The 26,374-nt window shown below is 40.7% G+C and overlaps 1 protein-coding gene and 1 pseudogene across 1 annotated transcript in view; both read right to left on the bottom strand.

The window, feature by feature from the left end:
* BCL2 (BCL2 apoptosis regulator) overlaps nt 1-26,374 on the bottom strand; it is a 167,271-nt gene that overhangs the window by 85,300 nt on the left and 55,597 nt on the right. The window lies entirely within an intron of this gene.
* Nucleotides 1,234-12,602, bottom strand: LOC109446195 (proteasome activator complex subunit 1-like; annotated as a pseudogene).

Genomic DNA, 26,374 nt, shown 5'->3' on the forward strand with positions numbered 1-26,374 from the left:
ATTAACTTCATAAAAATAAAAAGTTCAGCTGTTCATGCTATTTACATAGGCAAAATAGGGAAAACACTAACAACTGATTTAAACAAAAATTGCAGTATAATTATATTGGGAGAAACGGGGAAGAAAGTAGTGAATACGGTTACTTGAGAAAGATGAATCGTTATTTACTTTAATAGAAAGTAATGTCATCATAAACATAATTGATAAAACAAAAGATAACAGTATAAACATTATTTAGAAATGTAGAGATGTATATATAGCAGAAAAAAAAGCTAAAATATAGGAAGTGATATTCTCTGGGAAGCCAGACTGGGGCAGGTAGTGTGGGCAAAATTTGTTCTCACTGAAATTAAGGAACCAGAACATAAGTAAATAGGTACAAGGATGTTTTTGTCTAGTGTTTTGGAGACATTAAACTGAAAATAACCTAACTGTTCACCAATAATAGTGGAATGGCTGAATAAATTACAGTACTGCCATCCCATGGAATTTACTTTAGCTATTTTCTAAAAAATGAGTTAAAGTGACATCTACTTATCTTTTTGAAGGATATCCTTAATGTACTGTTAAGAGAAAAAGACAACTTGTAAAGGAATGTATATGGTATGATTGAATTTTTTTTTTTGCAAACGACAAAACACTGTTATTTAATTTATATGAATATTGTATTTGTGCATGTGTTTATACATGCTTGGAGAAACGTGAAAGGATGTACCCGAGATGTTAACATTGCTCATCTTACAAGGTTAGAAATGAAAAGTGTAGGGAGAGATTAAGAAAGAAATAGATCACAGAAAAATGGAGACATGGAGATATGAAAAACAGGTGAAGAGACATGAAGAACAGAATAACAATATACATATAACAGAGAACTGAGAAAGACATACTAAAGAGAGCTGGGGAGAGACCATATTCAGAGATTATGACTGAGAATTTTTCAGATTTCATGATTAGGAATCCTTAGATTCAAGAGGTATATTGAATCCCAAACACAGCTGTGGTGAAAATGCAGATCAACATAGACAAGAACAAGACTAAAAACAAAAATGTTAGAGAGAAAATAATATATACTTCTAAACAAATGACGGACTGACACTAACGACCCCTCATCAATAGTAGATATTGGAAAGCAATAAAATAACACTTTCAAATGCTAAGGAAAAAATATCTTTGTAGAATTCTATACCTAGAAAATTATGATTCAAGACTGAGGGTGAATTAAAGATATTTTCAGATAGAGACTGAGAGAGATAGTTTAAAACTCTCAAATCCTTGATGAAATAACTACTCAAGGATGTACATCAGTCACAAGGAACTTAAACTGAGAAAGGAGGAACGGAATCCAAGAAGCCACATCAGTAACATTTCTGGAGGGTTTAGTCTGTACTTGACTGCATACCAGGCACCATTCTAAGTGATTTACAACCAAATTGGGACTCAAATTAAGGCAGTCTGGTTCTGGATTTCATACTCTCAGCCACAATGCAAGTAAAATAGCCTCTATTTTCATGAATTTAAAAAAGTAGGTTTGTAAAAATAAATTGGATGGGAACAAAAAAGAAGCAAAGTGACTGATGATAATAAAATATCCGATAGTGTCATATCAGAATATGAGAGAAAGAAAAGTTAGGTTAAAGTGTTCTAAGGAGTCTGTATTACATTGTTTGGGAAGCAAATAGAGATATACATAAACTTTCATTTTAGACTTTGTTAACTCAAATATAATTTTTACGGTTTAAGGCTAACAGGTAAGATAACAGAACAAAACATATACATTACAAATCAAGAGGAAAACAGTTAATATTTTTTAAATTATAGTTTAAAATATGGCCCAATGTTTTTAAAATCTAGTCTGACTATATGTATTGTGCTTGGGAGGCTCGGTGAGGGAGAAACCTCAACAGGAGGCAGGTGCGGAAAGTCTGGAGTCCAGGAAAGAGACAAGTCTGCTTGACTTGTCACAGAAAGAGAGCGGAGGCTCTCAATGCATCATTCTCTTTGTTTCTCCCTTCTTGAGTCTCTCGAAGTTCTTCAGGAGGATGTCACATAACACAGTACAAGCGTTGCAGATATCCACGGCCATGGGCTGAGGTCTTGGTACCTCCACCTCATCCAGTTTGCACATCAGCTGTAGTTAATTGCACACATGGGGCTGCATGTCCCAGCTCAGAGGAATCCTTGGAGATTCGAGTGTGGAAGCCTTCCAGCTGGGAGTGAAGGGTGGTCAGCTGGAATGTCTCCTCTGGGAGAGCCACTCCAAAGTTGTCCCCATTCTCCATCTGAAGTACCTGCAGCTGCAACCATGTGGTGACCAGATTGACTGCTCGGTGACATCCCTGGTCCTGGGTTTCAGGAGCTGCAGGAAGAGCACAATCTTCTCCTTGCCATTCACTGGACCACTGGGAGGACCTCTGCATTCATCTTCCCTTTTTGTCTTTTCATCCTTTCTTCCTTCTCCTGTCTCTTCCGCTCCTCCTTCTCTTTCCCCTTGAGTGGATCAGGTACCAGGACATCCAACAGGGCCTCCAGATCGCTCAGGTTGGCTTCATTGAGAGCTAGATGGTTCTTTTCAAAATTTCCAGCTCAGAAATTTTCTGGGGGAAATAGCTCTCGAGCAGGTTCTCTATCTTTTACATAGTCTTCACCGAATACATCGACCTGGGCTTTGGGGCTTAAGGCAGGACCCTGAGCGTGGCCATGGCCAGGGGCCTGGTGACACCGGAGAAGCAAAAAGTAATCACAGGGAAGGGAAAGTGAAATCAACAGGAAAACTCAAGTAAGCTAATGGAAGAAAGAATAGGAAGAAAAAAAATAAGTAAAGAATAAGCATGGCACATAGAAAACATTTGGATTCCTACTGAACTCCAAATATATGATGAATCATAATAAATGTAAATGGATTAAACTAATCTGTTAAAAGGCAGAAATCTTTAGATTGAATTTTGTAAAACTCCAGTTGTTTACAAGAGAGAAGCCTAAAACATAATGTCACAGCAAGGACAAACATAAAATAATGTATTCAAATAATAAGTGTCCCTACAAATGATACAAGTTCAATAATTATTTGTTTTAATTGAATGAATGAAAGAACCTGATAAAATAAACTTCATAGCCAAAAGCACTTGGGGGAATAAAGAGGATTATTGCTTAATGAAAAAAAGATACGTTCACCAGGAATCCTTCTACATACCTGACAATACAGCATTGAGAGAGATAAGAGAGCTTGAGAGAGAGAGAGATAGAGAGAGCAAAATTTGATTTAATTAGATGAAAGAAACAAATTCAAAATTATAGTGAGAGATTTTAACACACATCTCTGAAATTAATAGACCAAGCTAAAAAAAATAGAAGATTTAAATAATGCATATTACAAACTTCATCTAATTGATCTGGAAAGAGAACTATCCACCTAATAAATAAAGAATGCACATGAAATGTTTATAAAAATTGATCAGGTTCCATGCCACATAGCAAATCTCAACAAATTCCAAAGAACTACTAACATTTAGACCACATTCATCAACCAAAAGACAATAAAAGTTGAAATCAATAACAAAACTACAGCTCCCAAAATGCAGTACATTTTGAAATTTCAAAAACACACTACTAAAATATTAATATGAAATCAAAATTAAAGTAAGAAAACATTTAGAACTCAACAATAATTAAAACCTTATATTTCAGTAGAAGGGATGTTCAGCATTAAATACAATATCAGGAAAACAAGAAAAATTTCAAAGAAGATAAAGAGGAATAAACTCAAAGAGAATGGAAAAAAAAAATCTTTTCCCACAATGGATAAAGTAGTAGGAAGACAATAATAAAGATAATAATAAATCAATAAGATAAAAACAAAGCAACAATATAGAACAGGAACAAAACAAAGGTTAGTCTTTAAAAAGACTAATAAAATAGGTAGATATTCAACAAAGATGAGCGAGAGAAATAAAGCAAGCAGAAGTAAACACTAGTAGGTATGAAAAAGGGCCATACCTATAAATACAGTAAATATTTTTTAAAATATGAGTATTCTATCCTCTGCTGTATAGCAATAAACCTAAAAATGGATGAAATGGACAATCTCTTAGAAAAATACGTGACTAAAATATACGACACACCAAAACCAGAAAAAGATACGAAAGCTCCTGAATGTATGTGTGCAAGTTCAGTGTAAAGCTAGATTTTAGCAATACAGTCATGCACGAAACGACATTTCAGTCAACAACTGACCACATATAATGGAGATGAAAAATTCCTATTGCCTAGTGACGTCGTAGCCATGGTAACGTAGTAGCACAACGCATTACTCACATTACTCGCGTGTTTGTGGTGATGCTGGTGTAAACAAACCTACTGCACTGCCAGTCCTATAAAAGCATTGCACACACAATAATTACGCACAGCATATATAACACTTGATGATGATATGAAACGACTGTTACTGGTTTATGTATTTACTATGCTATACTATTTATCGTATTTTAGCATGGGCGCTTTCTACTTATTAAAAAAACACGTTTTCTGTACAACAGTATATGGGGTTACGATGACAGCAGCCTCATACATCTCACATTTACCGCATCTTTTGATTGCATCATTTCTCCTGTGCTTGATTTAATCTCGTGTTGTTTTGTACAGTAACGTGCTGCACAGGCTTGTGGCCGAGGAACAACGGGCTGTACCATACAGCCTAGGTGTGTCACTGCCCACATGAATGCAAGGAGCACGTGCACATTGCAGCAGTGTCTGTAACATCAGAAAGTTAGAAACAACTTCACTGTCCTTCCTTTGATAGAATACGACACAGCACGGACCATGGAGGAAGCAGCAGTACAGATAAATCTTACACATAAAATATAGAACACAAACCCATTTAGCTCATGCTTAAAGACATTTCCAAATATACATATTGTCTATGGATACACGTGTGTAAAAGATGAAATCATGCACGGTAAGAATAGGCATCAAATTTACATTGGTGCTGTGAAGCTCGAAGAAGGGAGAAAGAGAATGGGACTGTGGGAGTGATTTATCTCTACTTTAAAAAAAAATATATATATATATATATAGGTGGGAAGAACTGAAGCAAACACAGCATAAATATACGACAAACCGACGGTAGAACACATAGGCGCTTGCTCTCCTATCCCTGTAGTTCCTGTTTGAAATGTTTCATAATAAAAAAAAAATCACACTGTTTTGCACATTTTTAAGATGTCAGTGGCTCTTGTCATTTGTTTCTAGGAGGCCCCCACAGTAGGTAGGTCAAGAGTTACTATAATATTATCACTAAACAAGTGACAACGGTGAGGAAGGAGCAGACACAGGGTGGGCACAAGGCTTAGTATTCGAGGGCTCAAAGCCTCATCAAATTGTGATACTGCTGCACTCATTCAGGAATTAATGTAACATGAGGAACCGGAACTTGATGCAACTTGGGGTAGGCGGGGGAAGGAGAAGACAACGTCTTCCCTTCTGGAACAAACCACAGCGTGAGGAACAGCAATGACATAACTCGTTAAAAGGGGAAGATGCTAGGCTGCCTGGGTCATCTGACAGCTTTTCAATGAATCTGTCATTCACTCATGCAGGAGCTGACCATTCACAGTGCACCTGCCGAGGAGGAAGAAGTGGACGGAGGAAGTGAAAAAGTGACCTCGGTTCCAGCATGACTTTGCCTTCAGAACACACCATGCTAGGGAGGAAGGACAGGAAGCGGCCTTGGGGACACAAAACCCAAGATCCGGTCTTGGATCGGTCCCTTACACACCCTGGCATTTAGCTCTTCTTATTCACAACTGAGGACATGGACTACCATTTCAAGGCCACTGAAATTCAAGAATCTATCTCCTGTCTGTTTTTTTTACCTGGATTTTTCTTTTCTTTTCTTTTAAAATCCAAAAGAGGAGCTTCAGCATTTAATATTTGCACGTGGTTTTGAGGCTCAGCCCTGGACATGTCCCAGCTACATCCCTTCCCCCCGGTGACAGTACTGGTCTCTGAAAGTCTCAATAAATGCTATGCCTCCCCCACTCGCGAGGCCTGCAGACCCTTAAGCACGGAGGTCAAACTGATTGCAGCTTCAACTAAGCAGTAGGTAACATGCTCCATCCCACCCTCAGGGCCATACACGCTGTGTGGAGGTGGGGTGGTCCCCATCACTAGCCTATCCCTGGAAGCAGCATTACATGCACATTTTAGGGTGGAAATAAAAATTTCCTGGCTGTCAGAATTGCCAAATAGTAGGGTGGGTAAGCAAGGGAGGTTCTGCAACCTCCTCTGGAGATCTTTAAAAACCTGATACAATCTCACATATCGGAGATGATTTTTTTGCAATCCCGCATACAGACAAAGGGACCTGGTGCTTATCCTCCGGGCGTACGGTCCTGCCTCTTGCTTTTCTCCCTTACTCTTCTCAGTATTATATACCTCCTGTACATTTTCTTCCCCCTAGAGGAGCACACTCACTGCAGCCCCTCAGTCTTGTTTTCATTGATTCCTTGGTCCTCACACCTTTCTTTGTTGTTTTATGGAAAGCTGGTCAAAGTCAGAACTGCCCAATTACCCACGCATACATAGTTTGGTGGTAGCATCAGAAACCCAGGCAAAACACAGCCATCGTTCCCTACTCCAGCCTAAAGTCCAAAGCTGGATGGAAACAGAGAAAATTAGCTGTTGCTAACAGTCCGCTGTAAATGAAAATATGATCCCAGTAATTGATTTTAAATAGATTTTTAAAAGAATCCTTGGCCGCATTTCATCAAGAATACAGAGTTTCAAAAGCGTTCATTCCAGGGTTGGATTTTTCCCCCTTTCTTCTGGCTTAAACCCCAAATGGCCAAGATCCGAGTCTGAATAAACAGTGTGGGTGGTGACTGTTCTGTGAGGCCCAGTAGAGGATGCAATCACTTTCTTACTCTGTTCAGCATTAAATCATGTGAAACTCGCCTGATTACTCCACGTAACTTTTCCTCGGTAACGGAGGGCAACAGGACACGGACGTCCTCCGTTTCTCAGGGAGGAAAAAAATTAATTCTCCTAACTGCGAATGTTTAATTATGTATAAAGTTCACTGACCTCACAGGCGGCTGTCAGATGATCTAGCGAAGGCCTGCGAAAGGCATCCCAGGAATGCAGTAATGTGGGCAGAAACCGAGTGGATTCATGCCACCGAATGCTTCAAACGGGACGGAATCCGCAGCCGTCCAGAAGGCCTCCAGTGAAAACAGAACTGGAGCATAATCGGTCATTGAATCTCACCTAAGCATTTCTAGGCCTTCCAAAGTGATCGTTATAAATGAGAAACTCAGGAAACGACCTGCAGGGATGAGGGCCGTGATGACGGTGTGAAGTATGGAATTCTGCTTGCTGGTGACTGCCCCAGCTGGCTGGACATGTATGGATTTGCCATGTTCTTTCCCCATTTTTAGGGGTAATGCTTTCTGACTTCCCTGCTACTTGACATTAAAAGAAAATGATGAAGCAATCCCATTCATAAATACACGTGGGGCTGGAAGGAGACAGCGGAGTCTGTGTTTATGTAGACAGTTTTGATAGAATACAGGACTCACACGTGTGCGCAGTGACTACATCTATTTGTCAGTAAATGTCCTAGTGTGTTCTTCATACAAGGGCTGGATTTTTGTCGTCGGGCTGAGGGAGGGGAAGGAGACAAGCAAGATGAGCTTCTAGAACTCGTCTCCTCTTCTAGTCTCTATCTGGGGCGGACCCAGGCTATTGTGAAAGCAGAGCAGTGAGGAAAATTCGAAGACAGGCTGGTTTGGGCTTCTTGGGGACAGGAGGCCAGAGCCCCAGGGGACACTGTTGGTGGCTAACTTCAGAACTCTCCTTCTCAGAGGGAGGAAATGTGAAATATTTGGACTTGCTACTTCCTAAGATATTAAAATGACCTGCTGGGATCATATTATGTTCTATCAGTAGCTTTCTCACCAAACATACCCACTTTATCAGTCAAAATATTATACTTTCCACGGGCAAAGCCTCACAAGGTCATTTTCTAAAACAATACTAAGCTACATTCACTCTGGTATCTTATCACTGTGAAGACAGAGAATGAGCGGCTGGAATTTAGCCAACAATTTTGATCCTCTGATGGTAGCAGAATAGAGAGTCTCACTTGTTTCATTTTTAGACAAACCTGAAATTCTTGTGTCCTGTACCCAAATCAGCCACCTAGATTTTGAATGCACAGGATTGGTCTGCATTCGATTTATGTGAATTCCATAGATATTTGGAAAACACAAACAATGGAGTAGGCGCTACTGGTGATATAAAAATAAAAATGGCATGCACCCTGCCCTCAAGCAGGTCACAAATGCAGAGGCAGACATCTGTCCCACACCGGAAAGCTTCTTGTATGCAATCTTCCTAAGGTGAGGTGGCATTAGACCTGAACCTTGCCCCAAGGTTCACACTTGTGCACTGTGCCATTCTGGAAAGGAAAGAGCGGTAACTGTCATTGAGTCATGCTTCTCCATGGTGGGGTTCTATCATTTTACCTTGCTTTTAATCTATCCGATATTGGAGGGATAGCCTGTCAAGATCCTATCTTTAAGACTGTACCACTGTCGACGTAAGAAATGTCCAACCCTGTACAGAATTTTTATGAGTTTATTTGCACCAAACTGACAACCTATGCCAGGGAGCTAGATCTCATATGCTCCTGAAAATGACAGTTTTGCAGTTTCTTCTATGCATTTGGAATTAAGGAGGACATTTAAGGAAGATGACACATGGAGGTGGGAGAAAGCAAGGCGGGGATCAGATAACGACAGGATAGTAGACAAGATTACGTGTTCTCTTGAGGGTGGTCACGCTTTAGAAAGAGAGGTCTAAAAAGACACATTTCACAGATATGTTAGCCTAGATGCACAGAAACAATGGACAGGGCTGGCTTAAGGCAAAGATAAACCTTTTACTAAAAGGTTACATGCCTGGATGTGACTACCCACCATGACCTGCCCAGTTAGGAATATATGATCAGATCACCCTGAGAGGTTACTTTCCATAGAACCCATTTTCCATCCACAATATTTAATATTACTTTGTTTAGTGAACAGTTAGTAAAAAAAAAAAAAAAAAGAAAAAAGAAAATAAAATAAAAGGAATTCCCTGTCTTTCTACCCTGAAGTAGGAAGCCTTCCTTCAAACCTTTAACATTTTTCTATAATAGAAATATGATTATCCCCATAGTTACAAGGGAAATACACTTCCAGATAAAGAAACTTGGATGCTAAGTAATATCCTAAATCATTTCCACCCTTTGGGTCCTACAATTTATAAAATTCCATGAAGGAAATGACTCTTATTTCTCATGAAGTTCCCACTGGGAAATCACTGTGAGCCACAGTTATGAAAGCGATATCCTTTTGCTTAACCCGATTCCTTCCCTTTCTCAAGGGCCTTTGCCATCTCTGCCCAGCAATTTAGTTATTTCTCGTCTGTAGTACGCACTGCAGTCCACCTTGTCAGGTGGCAATTTGAGTACATAACTTGTCTCTGCTACATTGTAAGTTCTTGGACACTGGGGACTGCTATATTCATCTTGATATTCCCCTGAGTGACACTAAAAGAATGAAGAAAGGAATGAGTGAGTAAGTAAATATGGAGATGTCTATGACAGGGGTTGGAAAACTCCTGAGTAAAGAAACAGATAGTAAATATTTTAAGGCATATGGTCTCTATCATAACTATTCAACTCTGCTGTTGTAATAGGAAAACAGCCATAAATAATCCATAAACAAATGGGCATGGCTGTGTTCCAATAAAACTTTATTTACAAAAACAAGTGGCAAGCCAGATTTGGTCCACAGACCATAGTTTTCTGATTCCTGATCTACAGTGTTTATCTTTGCCATAAATCTCAGTACATTCTTTAAATTTTCATTTGTCACCTGTGTTTTTCAATAATTAGATTAAAGTGCAGAGTACATAAACATTCAAGAATTGTTTTGGGTGGCGGCCGGATGGCTCAATTGGTTAGAGTGCAAGCTCTGAACAACAGGGTTGCTGGTTTAATTCCCACATGGGCCAGTGAGCTGTGCCCTCCACAACTAGATTGAAGACAACAAGCTGCCGGAGGGGTGGCCAATGGCTCAGTTGGTTAGAGCACAAGCTCTCAACAACAAGGCTGCCGGTTCAATTCCCACATGGAATGGTGGGCTGCGTCCCCTGCAACTAAAGATTAAAAACGGCGACTGGACTTGGTGCTGAGCTGCGCCCTCCACAACTAGATTGAAGGACAACGACTTGGAGCTGATGGGCCCTGGAGAAGCACACTGTCTCCCAATTTTCTCCAATAAAATTTATATTAAAAAAAAAGAATTGTTTTGGAACTCCACATTAATTAACTTACTGAAACACTCACACACACACACACACACACACACACACACACAAAACAGCAACAAAGACAAAACAAAACAATCAGGAAAGCACAAGTGTATCTCATGGTTATCTTATGCCTTTTTGTACATCGTATGCCTTTTAAGGAACAATTCTTATTCCAAAAAATGAGGGTAGTAATTCCGCCATTACATCATCATTATTGAGTAAACCTGATATAAGATCTCAGAGTTATTGGGTAAAGAGTCTGGTGCTGGGGCATGGTGAACTTGACACTTTCCTGGAAAGGGGGAATGAATGCCACCCCACCCCATTCTTGCTCTCCACTAGATCATTTTCTTCTCTGATTTAACTGCTAAAACCCTTCCAAAAGTTATTAATGCAGAGTATACTCCTTTTTCTTGATGACCCTCCAGAAAACATCGAGCTACAAAAAGCACAACAGAACCTCAAAATCCCAGCAAACACACAGAGAAGTAAAGCGTAGTCACAAGAATTTGATGAAAACAAGATGTCCCAGTCTCTCACCCTGGCCTGATTAGACAGCACCCCGTCCATCATTACTCTTTCCCTCACTCTCAGGCTATCTTTTGTGTAAAATACAGTATTTTCAAAACAGGAGTTAGATTTGAAATTTGATGGAAACTCAAAAGATACAAAGTCCTAAGGTTACCTGGATGGTTTAGAAACCATTCAACTGGTCCTTTTCGAGGTACGTACGAGGAAATGCACAGCAAACAACCTATAAACCTGCACCCACGTTGATGTTATTTGAGATGGGCTAGTCTAAGGTAGGGAATCTTCAAACTGCATCAGTCATTCCCAGGGTGTCATGAAGGAGTTCTAGAGATTTTTTGTAAAACTGAAAAAAAAAAATGAAGTTTGACCTTTCCATTATGGCAAGCTTCTCCTCAACACCCGGTCCAGGTACAAAAAAAATTAGAAGGATTTTGTGCCTTAAGAAAATCAGGAGCCACTGACTTGCTAATGGAAGCTACCACTGGGGGATCAAAACACCGGAGTTCAGATCTATCACACTCAACCTTTGTGACTTGCGGTAAATTACCAGATTTAAACGTAATGTCCTCGTTTTCAACACAGAGCCAGGTTACACACATTATTGTGGAGAAATCTGGAAAACGGAGGACACACTATATATGACCCAACTTATTTCAACAAATGTTCAGAGCCGAGCACGTGCCAGGCTGGAGAGTGGAAAATAAAGATGCCACAGATCCTGAGTACAGAGCGCAGGTGAGTATCACTCCCTGCTTTCTTTTTTTCAGCAATACTCAAGTGCCCAACCATCCTCAGTTCCTTTCTTCTGTTTACTGACTGTTTTATTGTCATAATCCCTTATCAGTCACTCCTCATTGCAACATTCCTGCTTCCTCCGTGTAGAAAACACGAGGCCATGCTCAGCACTGCTCAGAACACAGCTCCAGAAAAACAGCAACACGTACATGCAGTGGTATTACCGACAGAAACGTAACTCATATTTGATAGCATTTCAAATTGCTTACCATAATGCGGCAATGGCACATGGGAATCTTGGCTTGGGGTCAGATGTATAAAAAATAAAGACGAAAGTTAAGAAGAGTGATTGTGTGGAGGAGACCATGAGAGGAAAGCATAAAGCTAAAGAGTGAAATTTCTCAAAAAGTTGTTTACAATCATTTAGGACAACGTCCTCCATCCTAGTTATGGCAGTCTTCAGGTAACATGGATTGGGTGGGTTGTTTACGTTCTTCAAGGGAAAAGTCAGTGACCACAAAGTATACAGGTGTTGGCCCCTACTGTGAAGGCTGTGCGAGGAGGGAAGAAGGTGTCCAAGAGTGAGGAACAGAACTCTTTGCTCATAATTCTCTTTTGCTTCCACTCAGAGAAATCAAGAACGAGCATATCTGTGGAGAACACTCCATCTCTATAAATATCTACCCTTTCTTTGAATTAGCCTCTTGGCCCGTGCCTACAGGATACAAATAAATGACCCAAGGAGAAAAATAATGCACAAGTCCAGGGACTTATTTGACACATTCTAAATTGAATCTAGTTTCGAGAAAGATACTCTGAAATCTCTTCGGAGGCTTCATGCGAACATTATCTGTTCCTTTCGTCCAGTTTCCAGCTTCTTTAACACCGAAAACTTTTACTTGAAATACCACATCTTTGAAGAGGCCATCTCGAGATTTCCAGAGGTTCCGTGGCGCAAAGAAAATGGGCTCATCTGAACCCATGTGTCGGGAACGATACAGGTAAAATGTCTTTTAAATCAATCATTCTAACATGAACATCTAAGGAATGCTACCTCAGCATCAAGAAGTGGGACCATAAGAGTTTATTTCTTCAGTCCCTGGCAGCGTTCTGGGCAAAGCGAAAAGAAAATCTCGAGGAAAAAAAGAAACTTTCAGAGCCCGTTTTGGGCCCCTTTGCATTCCTTTTTTAAGCATTACAAGATTGATCCTAGGCCACAGATGCAGCTTTTGGATGTCAGATGCAACAGGCAGATGTTTTCCCTTAAATATGCTGTCTCTCTCTCTCTCTCTCTCTCTCTCTCTCTCTCAATCTGTTTATAGCTGTTTCCCTTTCAGCCTGCACCTCAAGTTCTTACTGTTAACTGCACGTCCTAAAGGTTTCTTCCCTCCACACACAAAGGGGCATTTTTCTATAACTTGTTCTCTTTTCTGTAAGAAACGCACCCACTCATCAGTTACCCTATCACCGGTGTGTTTTCTTCCTTCACTGTCTTCAAGAAATACTGTAGTAAAAGTCCCCGATAGATTAAGTCCCCAAAGGTATGTGGCAACAGAAAGGGTTTGGTTCTTTTTAGGTATAAACGACTGAGGTCACATGACTGGTATCAGCCTCTTAAATCAACTGGATATCAAGTGATGGGCTCCCATGATGACATTGGGGCTATTCATGCACACTTGTGTTTCTTTGTTCTGAGCTTGTAGATGCTCTTCTTATAAGTCAGACCAACGCCCTTCATTTATAAGTGAATTATGCATATTCCATGGCAGTCAAACCAAGCGCTAGGTTTTAGACTCATCCAACCTAACTACAGATTCATCCAGAATGTGATCCAGATGAGCAGCAGGATGACCTCTGCTGCCATTTCTCATACACAAAAGTGCCATGGGACCAGGGAGTTTCTTGTTGGTGACAGAATAGTTCTGTATCCTGATGGCAGTGGTGGTTACAGGAATCTACACATGGGGTAAAGTACACACACACACACACACACACACACACACACACACACACACACACGTAAAAACCGGTGAAATCTAAACAAGGTCTGGAGATTATACTAATGTCAATTTCCGGATGTTGCTAACGTATATACTATACACATTATACTAGAGTTACAGTTATACAAGATGTTACCATTGGGGAAAGCTACGTGAAGGGGACATGGGTCCTCTCTGTACTATTTATGCAACTTCCTGTGGGTCTCTATATATTTATTGCAAAGTAAAAGGTTTAAAAAGTGTCATGAGAAAGTTAGTGCTTGTCTGGAAGTAGTTTGCCCAACTTAACCTAATTATATTTGAAGCTTTATGTTGCGTCTTTTTCTACTCGTAGTATTTTAAAGCATTTCCTACAACCTCTTTCTCTAAGAAAGAAAGTCAATTTATCTTCTGATCTGTGCAATGCAGGCTCTCTGAAGAGGAGAGCTGTGGAGAGGGGGTGCGGAGGGAAACGTAGCTTTCTCAAAGCTTCATACTGCACTGAACAGTATCTTGCATTACAACCAGCATTCTAATAAGATAGCCTCTTTCTGTTGTTTCATGAGTGTTCCCAAAGATGCAAAGGCGTAAAGAGTAATCAGGTGGCAGCCCCGAGGGATAAACATATACCTGAAGTCATTAGATAAAGAGCAGGGAGGAGAGAGAAGTCTAACTCAGGTCAAGATTTCGCTCTTCCTTCTGTCTCCAAAGGTTTCCCCCAGGGCTTCTCATGGCTCCTCCCATGTGAAAGGTCTGAGGCCAAAGCAACATTTCCTGTGACGCTGATCTAAACGCTTACACCCCCTCCCCAGTTATCTGGCGTTGTCCTTTTGTTGCCTAGCACAACCTTACTTCTTGGCTTACTTATTTATCATCTGTCCCTCTGCATTCACATATGAGCTCCATGAGCAGCTTGTCCCTCTGTTCACCAGTGTATCCCTAACACTGAGGACAGTGCAGTAAATATTTGTTGACTAAATGACTGAAGAAATGAAGGCAACATCTCCAAAGCAATGGCCTGTTACTAGACTATGGCGATTCTCAAACACACAGATCATTATGAAATAACATATAGCCTTCATCAACAAATCCTGCAGGCTGGTTTATGTATGTCAAGGTCATTTTATGTTTGGCTAAGAGAACACACATGACAAAAATTTGAGTGGTGTCTTTAACACTAGCCTCTGAGTTCAAGAGCTAGGAGGGTCCCAACCAAAAAACATGATTCCTATTGAATCTTCTGTCTGAGGTAGAAAAAGATAAGTAGGTAAATAGATAGATGGAGAGGTAGGAACAAAAATATATATCCAAATACACATACATATACCCATTTTCTCATGTCCAAAGATGTACTGGGATCTTACTTCCTTTACCATTGTAAGTCAGCCTGCAAAGAATGGGAGTTGTCCAGCCAGGGCAGAGGCAGAACACCAGAGACACAGGTATGGTGGGCACAGGTAAGCAGAGAGAAGAGAGAAAGAGCCCCCGTGAGACACTGAGAGTGTCTGGAATGATGTCATCACCTCCACTGTGTGGGCTCATGAGAGGTCAGGAATGAGGGCTGCCCTGTCACCAAGTCACCAGTCTAGAGCTCGGGTCATGCTGCTAAGACCTGACACTATTATGACCTATTCTTGAACCTATTGCTTCATAATTTCAGAGACTCACAGAAGGTCAGATCTGGCAGTGCTCTTAGAAACAATCATAAAGTAAAGGTCAACCCTGAAATAGGGTCCATCTTTCCCCTGAAACAGGTCATATAACTGTTCAAAACAGGAGAGGCTGCGGACAACCCACCATGCTCAAAATGTCAGAAGAGAACTCTTAGAAGGCTGTGCTTTTAGATGTGGTGACATGTTTTAAACAAATGGCTAACCTTACATGTATCTGCTTTAGTGAGAAAATAAAAGTCCCCCAAAAGACCCTTTAAAATCGTGGGAATAAGAAACAAGGAGGCCAGTGACCCCTTCACTTTAAAGTATACTTGGAGCCAAGCAGCCTGAAGTGTCTTCTGATACCGAAGTCAGCCTGCGCTCCCTGACTCCCCTTTCATTTCACGCTTCTCTTAAAAGAAAACAGGCCGGACTGTTTCAGTAAATAACAAAAGGTCAGAGAAATGCTACTCACAACATGAGCAAAATAACGGTGCAACCTGCCAAAACGTTTCCTAAGGCCTAACAGGCGGAAAAATCCAGTGGTGAAATAGTCCACAGATCTGACTGGTGAGAAGAGAGATTTGCCCGAGTGAAATCTGCCATAAGCAAAATCTGCTCGTATTTTATCGATAAGAAACACAACTATATAGATCATGCCACCAGGTTCAACCGACATTTCACTATCACGCCCCTCATAAAGACTCAGGTTGCTATGTGTGTTGTTTGTTTCTGCAGGCTCCTCTCCTTAGATTACATTTTGATGTTCGAGCCGAGTGTCAAAGTGGTGGTAAAACGACTATATACTCAAAAGTAAAACTCAGAGTCAATCGTGTAAAATCTCCTATGTGAAACTTCCAAGTGGTTTAACTCCAACCACCTGAGGCTGGGAACCACACATTCATAGTATCTCCAGAATTTCTCTGAGGTGAACAGGAAGCAAATACCATTATGGGAGCTTTAGCGAGAGACAGAGAAAAACATATCCAAGGCAGAAACCAGGTCTCCTCACCTTCCGGATACAGCCTCCGCTGATTCTGCTGGGATGTTGTCTCCCAGGTGTCCCTGCTCTTAGGCTTGCACCCAATGCCACACCTGAAGCCCCGTCACCAGACCTCTTGCAATGACTGGATCTTACGCATCTCTGGCTTGATGGGACCTTGCAAGTGGTCGACGCTCAGCACATTCAGTGGGTTGGGTCAGTGGCATCCATATTCTACCACATTCCTGGTTTCAAACCATAGAGCAGCATTTTGCAAAATACCTCCCAAGAAACATTACACTGGCAAGATGTTTCTTAGGTGCAACATAATTCTGATTCCACGGTGAAATACATTTTGGAAATGATTTATACACTTACTAGAGCCCCCATCTTGGAATCTCAATGCATATGAGCATATGAAAGATGCTGAGAAGAGCAGCAAGAAGGAAACCTATTTAAGTCAGAAGCAGTTCCCAAGTGATTTTCAGACACCTTTTCTCAATGAATACCTATTACCAACCTGATGAATTAGTGTTTTATAGAGGACATGGACAGGAATGCTACCTCAGAGTAATTTCTGAGTCATGTCTAATCTGTCATTAAGATTGATTCTTCCTTCATGATATATTATGGGGGTCGATGCAGCCCATTTAACAGTATAGTGTCGATTTCCTATTTTTTTATACTGCTTCATAATATCACAGACTCACAGGAGGTCAAATCTGGAAGTGCTCTTAGAAATAATCAAAGTAAAGGTTGACCCTGAATTTTACAGAGATGTTACGCAAAGCCCTGCAGTGAAGGGACTGGCCTAGGATATCACAGCACAAGATGTTTGGCGCCTATGCTCTAAGTCTCCATCCACGCTAGGGACAGGGACTACAACAGTGGGTTGTAACGCTATGTAATGGGGTAAGTGAAGGGACGGATCGCGAGAGAAGCCACTGGAGCACCCACCGCAGGGCATATACTTGCACTTCCATCCTCTCACTTAACTCTTACACAACCCCACAGGTCACTATGCGAAAGACAAGGAAGCCTAAGGCCACACAGTGAGCAAGTAGCTGTGCCAGGATTTGAGCCAAGAACAGTTTCACTGCAAAACACATACTCCTGCTGGTGTATTATACTCCCTCCACAAAGAGGCCCTCAATAAAAGCATGTTGAATTACATATTAAACCAGGAATTTGCATATCTGAAATTAGCGGCAGAGACTAGTGCCACTGCTGCAAGGAAGAACACAAAGTGAGCCTTTGTTTTCCATCAAAATAGTCTAACTTTTGTGAATGTGAAGACGATGGTGAATTTTTGAATTCGCTATTGATGAAATGAAAGTTTTTAATTAATGAAGATCGAATTGAGTTAATCAACTATTAATAATAAGAACTAAATTCTGGTATTACTGAATATCACAAATGGTATATTTGCCAAGTTTTGCATGACCAGTTAATGTTAGAATTTACTGACTTCTCCCAGGAAGGGTTGATTCACTTAGGTTATGTTTCATGAAATCTATGATGGGCACAATTCCAGTTAATATGATGATGATGGTCAGGGGTATATTTTCATTTTATATACAAAAACACATACCACACGAAACTGTTGTAGTCACAACAGGGGAAGGAAACTTTTCTCCAGAGGTAATCAACTGACGAACTGCGAGAGTGTTCTTTTACATATTCATTTCTCAGTCATCCGAATTTAAAAATTCAAACTTGTTCGTTTTCATTTTTGAGGTATTTTGAACACTAGCTAAGTGATTTATTCCACTTACCAGTGGAATTACCGTCTTTTGAAGAATTTCGGAAGCAACATGTGGTCCGTAAGTCCAAGCAAAACATTAAAAATGACAACAATAAACCAACAATGAATAATAATAGTCACAAATCTATGAATAATTAAATTGAAAAAAAACTACTTGCCCGGGAGGATTTACTGTGCTCTTTATAATAATCAACGTGCACCTTGGCTTATGGACGCCATGGAGTTTCAATAGTGATAAAGAGGAAAATTTTCATTTTAGTATTTAAAAGTCAACTAGGGCTGTGAAACCTTAAGAAAAAGAATGACTCAGAAGGGCATTTCGTATTTGAATGTCATGTTTTAGTCAGTGTTAGGGAGTGAACTTTAGCATTAGGTTTACTACCTAGAAATTAAAAACAAAAACAAGTTGCAAGGGTGAATTTATGTCCCTACCAATCTTTTATTTCTCAAATCTGTGTAACGCCAAGTTTCCTAACACTCAAAAAAGACATCCAGGACATCTTTGTTCACTGAGAGATACAATGAAGAAGTGACAGTTTACAAGGAAGTAGCACTTGTTAAATCTTGATCACTTTTGTCATGGTTTATTGACAGAAAATTTACTTTTAAGTGAACTGACAAAAAACGACTTGACTAAATCACTTGCTTCATTAACACGCCAAAGTCCCTTTATTTACTCACTTTCTGCATGTCTTAGTGGGAGAGCGCCTATAAAAAATAGTATTTCACTTTCTCTGACATCCAAGGTAAATTGATAGGGTCAGTTCTGCACAGGATCCTCACAGAAAAATCTGTCAGATCTATATCTAGAATAGAGCAGGTAGCAGCAGAAATTAAGAAGGAAGCAGAATAGGCAAATAATTCAATTCCTAGTATCTATTTCATATCTGATTTTTTAAAGTGAAAACAGAGAACAGATATCAACTCTACAAACAAAAAACTATTTTAATGGTAAATTCAATGACTCCTGTGATAAACACACTTTGAATTCCGTCCTCATTTTCCTCAGAGTGAAAAATAACAATAGCTGCCATATCCGTGGTGTCTAGTGTGTGCCAGGCACTGTTCTAAGCACTGGACTCACAACAACACTTATGCTTAGTTCTAAGCATACTAACTCACAACAACACTTATGAGGAACGTACTATTGCAATTGGTACTTTGCAGATGACCAAAAGGAATCATTGAGAATCAGGTAGAAAAGGACATAGCTGGAGTTTGAATCCTGGCAGGCTGGTTCGGGTCCATGCTGCTAAGACCTGACACTATGCCGAACAATTAGGAAGTTAGCTGGGTTTACTATTCCAGCGTGCTTGGATAAAAACCCTATTAAAATAATTAATAATCACTTCCCGTATAAAATACACAGAGGATGCCAAAAAATGTGTACACATTTTAAGAAAGGAAAACCGTATTAAAATTGTAATACTCAATATACACCGATAACAAAAGATGAATACAAGTCACGTTTGACGTCTGCAATGACAAGAGGTGCTCAAAGTGGTTCCCATCAGCCTCCAGACACTTCTGATTACGGCAAACTACTGCTTGAGCAACGTTGACCAAAGTGTCCACTTGTCTACATTTTTTTTGGCACCCCCGGTATATTTCAATACTCAGAAAAGGGTTAAAATATTCTGTGATCCTGCCACTGTATCACAGATGTGGGGCAGCCTAGTCACTGGAGAGAACTCACGAGATTTCTGAGTGCGATTTCAAAACATCAGTGACCAGGGCAAACCCCTCCCTCAGAACAGAAGCCATTTACAGTATAAATTGGGGGAAAAAACTGTTTGAGGTGGACATGACAATAACAATTTCCTTTACATTCTAGATATGAATAACTGGATCGTTTAATTGCTAGAGTTAAAGACTTGTCTGTTTTTTAGGAAAACGAGATTTTTATTTGGGATTCCCCAGTACGTTAGAAAGATGATTCTTAGTATAATTGTGGGCAAGAAGGAAATAATATACATATTTGTGGCTATGAGCAGCTAACCAGAGGGGAAAAAAAAAAAAGGAAAGAAAGAAACTGTCTGGACTTGAACAGTTCCAAAAACTGCTTAATGTTTTCTTTTTTTTCCACCCTACTAAGCATTTCTTTCTTATCGAGGAGGATTCATTTCCCACCTGTGTCTTTTACGTTCTTGAAATACATATAAAGTTAGTGTTTATTTTCCACCCACGGAAAGCTGAAGTTATTCTTTCTTTGGGCTTTGCTTTTAGGAGTCACAATTTGTTTGGCAAGCTTCAGCGTGAGAGAAAGCTTCCTTTTATGTACAGCAAACTCCCAACTATTTAGAATGTTTGCTTGGGAGATAAAGGGATGGTTGGTGTTTTTCTGTTTTATATAACAACTACCACGTACAACAGGACCAGACAAAAACTAAAATGTGCTCAGAACGGAATTCCATCTTTCTCATCACGGGGAGCATAATTATCAATACCAGTTATTTTTTTTATAGTCCAATGTTATCTGAAACTTCCAAATGTTTGTATTATAAGTTAATACATACATTGCAAACATGGGTTATGGAAAAGACGCAATCTGGAGTAGTCCAAACCTTTGAGTTGTACTATCCTCATTCTTCACACCGAGTATTAGATTTGAACTGAAATGAAGATCGTATCTTCAAGTGGATCGCCACAAGACACCACCCTGACGACACACATGTAGCACGTGCCCTGAATCTCAGCAAAAACCATTGGATAGGAACAAAAAGGCAGTGAGGCATGAGGTCTTCCAAAGGTCAAGTGGAATGTGGGCAGAGATGAATGGAGAGGGGCAGAATGCAAAGCTACAGAACGCAGGCCCTGCCTGTACCTGGATCTGGTCCTTGAGTTGGGGACCCTAGCTGTTGAGTGAGTAGACCTAAGGAACACAGGGTTGCAAGCCTGGTTCCTTTTAAGAGTATTTAGAAGAAGCAAAGTACATACCGGGTTTCCCCAAAAATAAGACCTTCCCAGACCATCAGCTCTATTGTGTCTTTTGGAGCAAAAATTAATATAAGACCTGGTATTATATTACATTATATTATATTACATTACATTATATTTTATAAGACCCGATCTTATGTTATATTATATAAGACCCGGTCTTATATTATATTAAAATAAGACCGGGTCTTATATTAATTTTTGCTCCAAACGACACATTAGAACTGATGGTCCGGCTAGGTCTTAATTTCGGCGAAACCTGGTACAGTGGGGAAGGTCTGGTCTGATCCCGGGCCTTCAAGACGTTGACATCATTTTACCCATTTTACTAAAAGCAAGCTGATGTCCAAAAGAGCTAAGTGACAGAGCGTAAGGCCAGAATTTGTTACCTTTTCCAGCTCCATAAATTGCAGCCAGATCTTTCCTGTAGTATGTGTTACTGGCCACCAGTGAAACGGGCTGGCATTGTGGGCAGCTCCATCCACATCAGTGTTTTATGTGGTGGGTTCAGAGCCTTCTTCCTGCTCTACCAGAACTGGATGTGCCCCAGGGGCACAACGGCCATCTTGACCTCCATTTCTCAGAGCACCGAAACGTTGAGGGACTCTATTCTCTGTGCTTCTAACTGGAAAGCCACGTTTGAGTCACAGGACCGGTCAGTTCTTCAAGATTGACGTGGCCTAGTGTGAATCGTGAAAGTCGAGAATATGGACCCAGAGAGATGCCATTTACCAGTCAGGAGAAGTGATGCGGTTTTGAGAGACTGGACTTCCTTCTCTCATTTTGCAGCTTACTTGCTGAGTAAACTTGGGCTACTCACTCCTTAACCTTGGGTTTCCCCTGTGTAAATGTGGGAGACGAAGTCTAACTACTTCTCAGGGATGGTATGAAGATTACCTAATTACCTAGAACGTTAATTACATAATTAACATTCTAAACCCATGGTCCTAGGACAGCATCATGTGTTATATATGGCCATCCACTAAAATCATCTGTGGTTGGTTACAGGCACACATACCAGCATTTCTTACCAAAAAAAAGAAAAAAGAAAAAAAGCAAGGAATTAATTCTGTTCTTATTTGGGGGGATTTCACAACATGTCACATTAAAACATTAACATTCTGAAAACTACCTTCCATTGAATGTAGCAAGGGAAAATACTAAAACTTAATAATAGTTATATGCCAACTACAAGTTCTTTAAGGACAGAAAACTTAACTGGATGGCTAATGAATCAAATACATTGGATGGAACAAATATAGTCAGTCATCTTCTGTTTTAAATTTAGTTTAGTTTTGAGAATACTCTAAAAATGCTGTCACCATGTATCTGTTGAATGCTTACAACTGCCAATTATAGCGCCTCAGTTACAAAATGACCCTAGTAGAATATATAGGGGCAGATACTGTTTGTGACCACATTACAAAACTTAAAGAAATGAAGGCTGAGGTAAGGGATGACTTAATCAAGAGCCACGTATGCAGAGGTGATAAATCTTAAATTCCTCTCCTGCCCAATATCCCGAATTTGTGAGTCAGCTCAGTTGGCCTTGACTAGGGCTATATAGTTGGGGGATGGGAATCTCTTATAGCCAAAGATCACAAAAAAGGGTGATCAGCCTTCCCATCCCACACGGCGCCTGCCTCCTGGTCTTGAGCGTCTTTCATTCTGGCTCTAATGAATCAACTGAACCAGCCATAAAACAAATGGAGTAATTAACAGTTACGCTCAATCTATTAAGACTAAACACATAACCACTAAACATGGTTGACCCAGGACATCCATTCTCCAGACTCTTTTCACCAGTCTACACAAAATGTGAAAAATTAGGGAAGGTAGTGAGTTTTTTCTTTTCTTTTTTTAAGTTAAATCCATTCCATTTTAAAATACGTAGCGTAATTTATTCTGAGATTATGTTCTTCTTACTTTTTTGGTGTTAACTGTTCTTTATTTTATCAGTGAGAGTGGATAGTAGTTAATTTCTCAATATCCCAACTCGGCAAAGTAAGAAGTTAGCATTGCTACATTGGTCCTTTTAAAAAAAAAAAATTATTATTATTGGTCTTTAATTAAAAGAAAAAAGGAAACAAAGAGAATAAAAATGTTTGAAATCCAAAAGTTTGACTAGCACTGCCTTAGAATGAGTTACCTGCTGTTAAAAACTCATAAAGAGTAGAGACCCACGTGGGTATTATTTCATGTAATCCAAACATTTCTTAATAAAACACAATACTTCATTTCAATATGTAATGCAAAAGGATTTCAAAAGCTGTACTAATAAATGGAATTTCCAACCTGAGCTAGAAAAGTATGCTGCCATCCAAAATCAAGTGCAATGTAGATTTTGAAGTACTATACAAACATATATTGTCATTCATGAAGTGGTATAAAGCATTTTAATTAAAACCCACATGGCATACAAAAGCAATATAATCCAGCAGTCATCGTCATAATAATAAAAGAATGAAAACACTGTTCACTGGTTTGCCACTTGTAGATCCTTTCTATGGAAGCTATAGACAAATATCGATTTTGCATCTGAGGATAGATGGCAGAGCATTTAACCATTTAGTTAACCAAAAAGAACCCAGGTGTTCTCAACCTTGGCACTAGTTGACAGTGGCTGGAAGTGGGTAAAGGGGAGGGGAGTCAGAAGTACTAATGTTCTCATTTTTTAATGGGTGATTGACACTTTCTATGGTTAATAGAATAAGAAATGAAGATCCAAGAAGTCCTTTGAAATTTAAGCAGTGTCTTTTAAAGGGAGGGACTGAGAAGAGTGACATACCACTGAAGGAAGAAGTTCAGGGCAGAATAAGGGAGAGAAACCTCATGTACCCTAGAACGGAGTCAACAAAGCCAAATGCTTATGAACTGACAGGAGTGGTGTTATGGGTTCAATTGTGGCCCCCCGTAAGATACATTCAAGTCCCAACTCTGGCACCTGTGAATGCGACCTTCATGAAAATAGGGCCTTTGCAGATGTGGTTAAGATGAGGTCATTGTGGTGGGCTCTAATCCAATGATTAGTGTCCTCATAAGAAGAGGGGAATACCATGTGACAACAGAAGAAGGTCACATGACACCAGAGGCAGGGATTGGAGTGACGCCAAGGATGGACAGCCACCACCAGAAGCTGGAAGAGGCACCAAAGGATTCTTCCCTGGAGGCTTCAGCGACAGCATGGCCCTGCTGTCACTTTGATTCAGGACTTCCAGGCTCCAGAACTGTGGGAGAATACATTTCTATTCCTTTAAGCCACCCAGCTTGTGGTCCTTTGTTCAGCAGCCCTCAGACACTAGTACATATTTAGCAATATGAAGGGAATCAGCAAAAGAACTTTAAAAAAGGATTGAAAAGGCGATGCCTCTGGGAAGTGGGCTTGAGGGAGGAGAAGAGGATACAGGGGCCATTACTTTTTATTAAATGCCTTCCAGACTATTCGTCTTTTTAACCACACACGTGTGTTACTTTGATCTTTAAAAAGTAGAAATGAAATATCTATGTAATGTCATAGCCAGCTTTCTCCATGGCCGATGCTGGGACTAATGATCACGTCCTCTGGTTGTCCCCCTGGCCTCGTCCCCACCCGCTGGTGGATACTCCCTGGACACTGTCCCAACTGTCTTCAGGGAACACTGGAACTGACCGAGCAGGGAGTAAGGGGGACACACAAGTGGCTGAATGCCTGGGCATGATGACATGTCCGCTGTCCACATCTCAAAATCAAACACCAAGTGTGGGGACTTTCTGTGGGTTTGTATCATCGATGATGGTAGTTTTTCCTATTCATTCGGGTGATTACGAATCAACTATAATGAAAACAGAGAACATCAGAGAGCTTGTCACTGGCTTCCTTTGCAGATTAACATGCAAAACAATGCCTGACAAAGATTTCCGTGATTAGGTTATGCATTATCAGAAAACCTCACAATAGAGCTTAATCACAAACGTTTGCTCATCACATTTTATTTAACCCACACACACACACAAAAACAAACGAAAAAAATGCTCAGTGCTCTCCCACGGCCTGGACCAAGTCACTCCGATCTGTGGTGCGGGCTGTGCCTCTGCCGGCCGTGAGAAGTCCCATGCCCTTTGCTCACTCTAAGAAGAGAGCTCACATTGAGCCCAGCAGCCTGTAATGTTGTGGCAAACTGTGTTGTCACCTCTCACATAACAGGCCTATTGATGGACGTGGAACCTAGTGCAAGGGCGCCTGCCCCCATCACAGAAAGAGCAGGTCAGTGCACTAGTGTTCCTAGCACACCCTGCGAGAGAGAAACAGCACACAGAAGACAAACACTGCGTGCGTGCATGAAGGGACTTCTGCACAGGTCTGTTTGCACGCGGCTCCCCGGGGCAGCTGGGGAACACCCTGCCATTCGTTGGCACTGAAGCTGTGCCAGGTGGATGAAAACTGAATGGAATGTCTAACAGCTATCACATGGATGAACACGCAGGAGGCAGAACAAAAGGGCGGCATTTTATCAGGAGCAGAATCCTGACTGCAGTCAACGCACTGCCCAAGGGGGAACAGTTTGCTTTTATTTTCAGCCCAGCCTTCAGTTTCCGTGGATCACACCTCACAACCACTCAGGGGGGTCCCTTCCCTCCCCACTTGGCTATCAGATGTCCAGACCTCAGCAAGTGTCTTCCCTTCCCTGTCTGCAGGTGGCAAGGTCACCCAGCATGGACTTCCAAAGACAGGTGGGAATTGTGCCCAGAAGGAAGCAAGCCACAATCCACAAAGCTACTGCATATGTGAAACTATATTGAACACAAAGCATAGAATGGCTTGATTTTTATTAAGTGACCTTTCACGGAACTCTCCCTCCAGCCCAGCAGACAGAAAAGACGGGATCCCCTTAGAACTGACTGCATTCAAGCACACACATCTGCTTTCCAATGGTCTCGGTTACCGGTCGCCACAGCTGGCCTTTTCTCCTTTCTTGCTTTAAAACATCACCTCTCAACATATCGTGATGAACACCAAACCCTTAGACTCAGATGTTCCAGAAACCTGATATAGTAGATGTGCTTTAATCACGCCTGGCTCCTTCTCATCAGCTTTGTTCTTGGTCACATGAATGCTGCTGTAAGCGCATTCTATCTTTTTAGTTACGGGATAAGCCTAACCAGACTCTCCTGGTACACAACAGTGGAGCATCTCATTTTTCTCATGCTGCACACACACACATGCACGCACACGTATGCACACACAGAGCAATGTATCCGAGGAGGACACAGGCAGCGCTCCCTAGCAACGTCACTGAAAATGTGCCAATACCCTTCAGATCTCCAAGTTCTGGATTTATTATGTAAATTAAGAGGCACAGAATTGAGAGCTTTGCAACCTCATTTTACCAAGAGATTTTAGTAGCTACTGTTCTCTAGAATTTTCTTCCACGACAGGGTACTTCTGTAGGGAGCGGCCCCA

The sequence above is a fragment of the Rhinolophus sinicus genome, chromosome 4, assembly GCF_057876585.1.
Source record: "Rhinolophus sinicus isolate RSI-liver-muscle chromosome 4, RSI-T2T, whole genome shotgun sequence".
Lineage (NCBI taxonomy): Eukaryota > Metazoa > Chordata > Mammalia > Chiroptera > Rhinolophidae > Rhinolophus > Rhinolophus sinicus.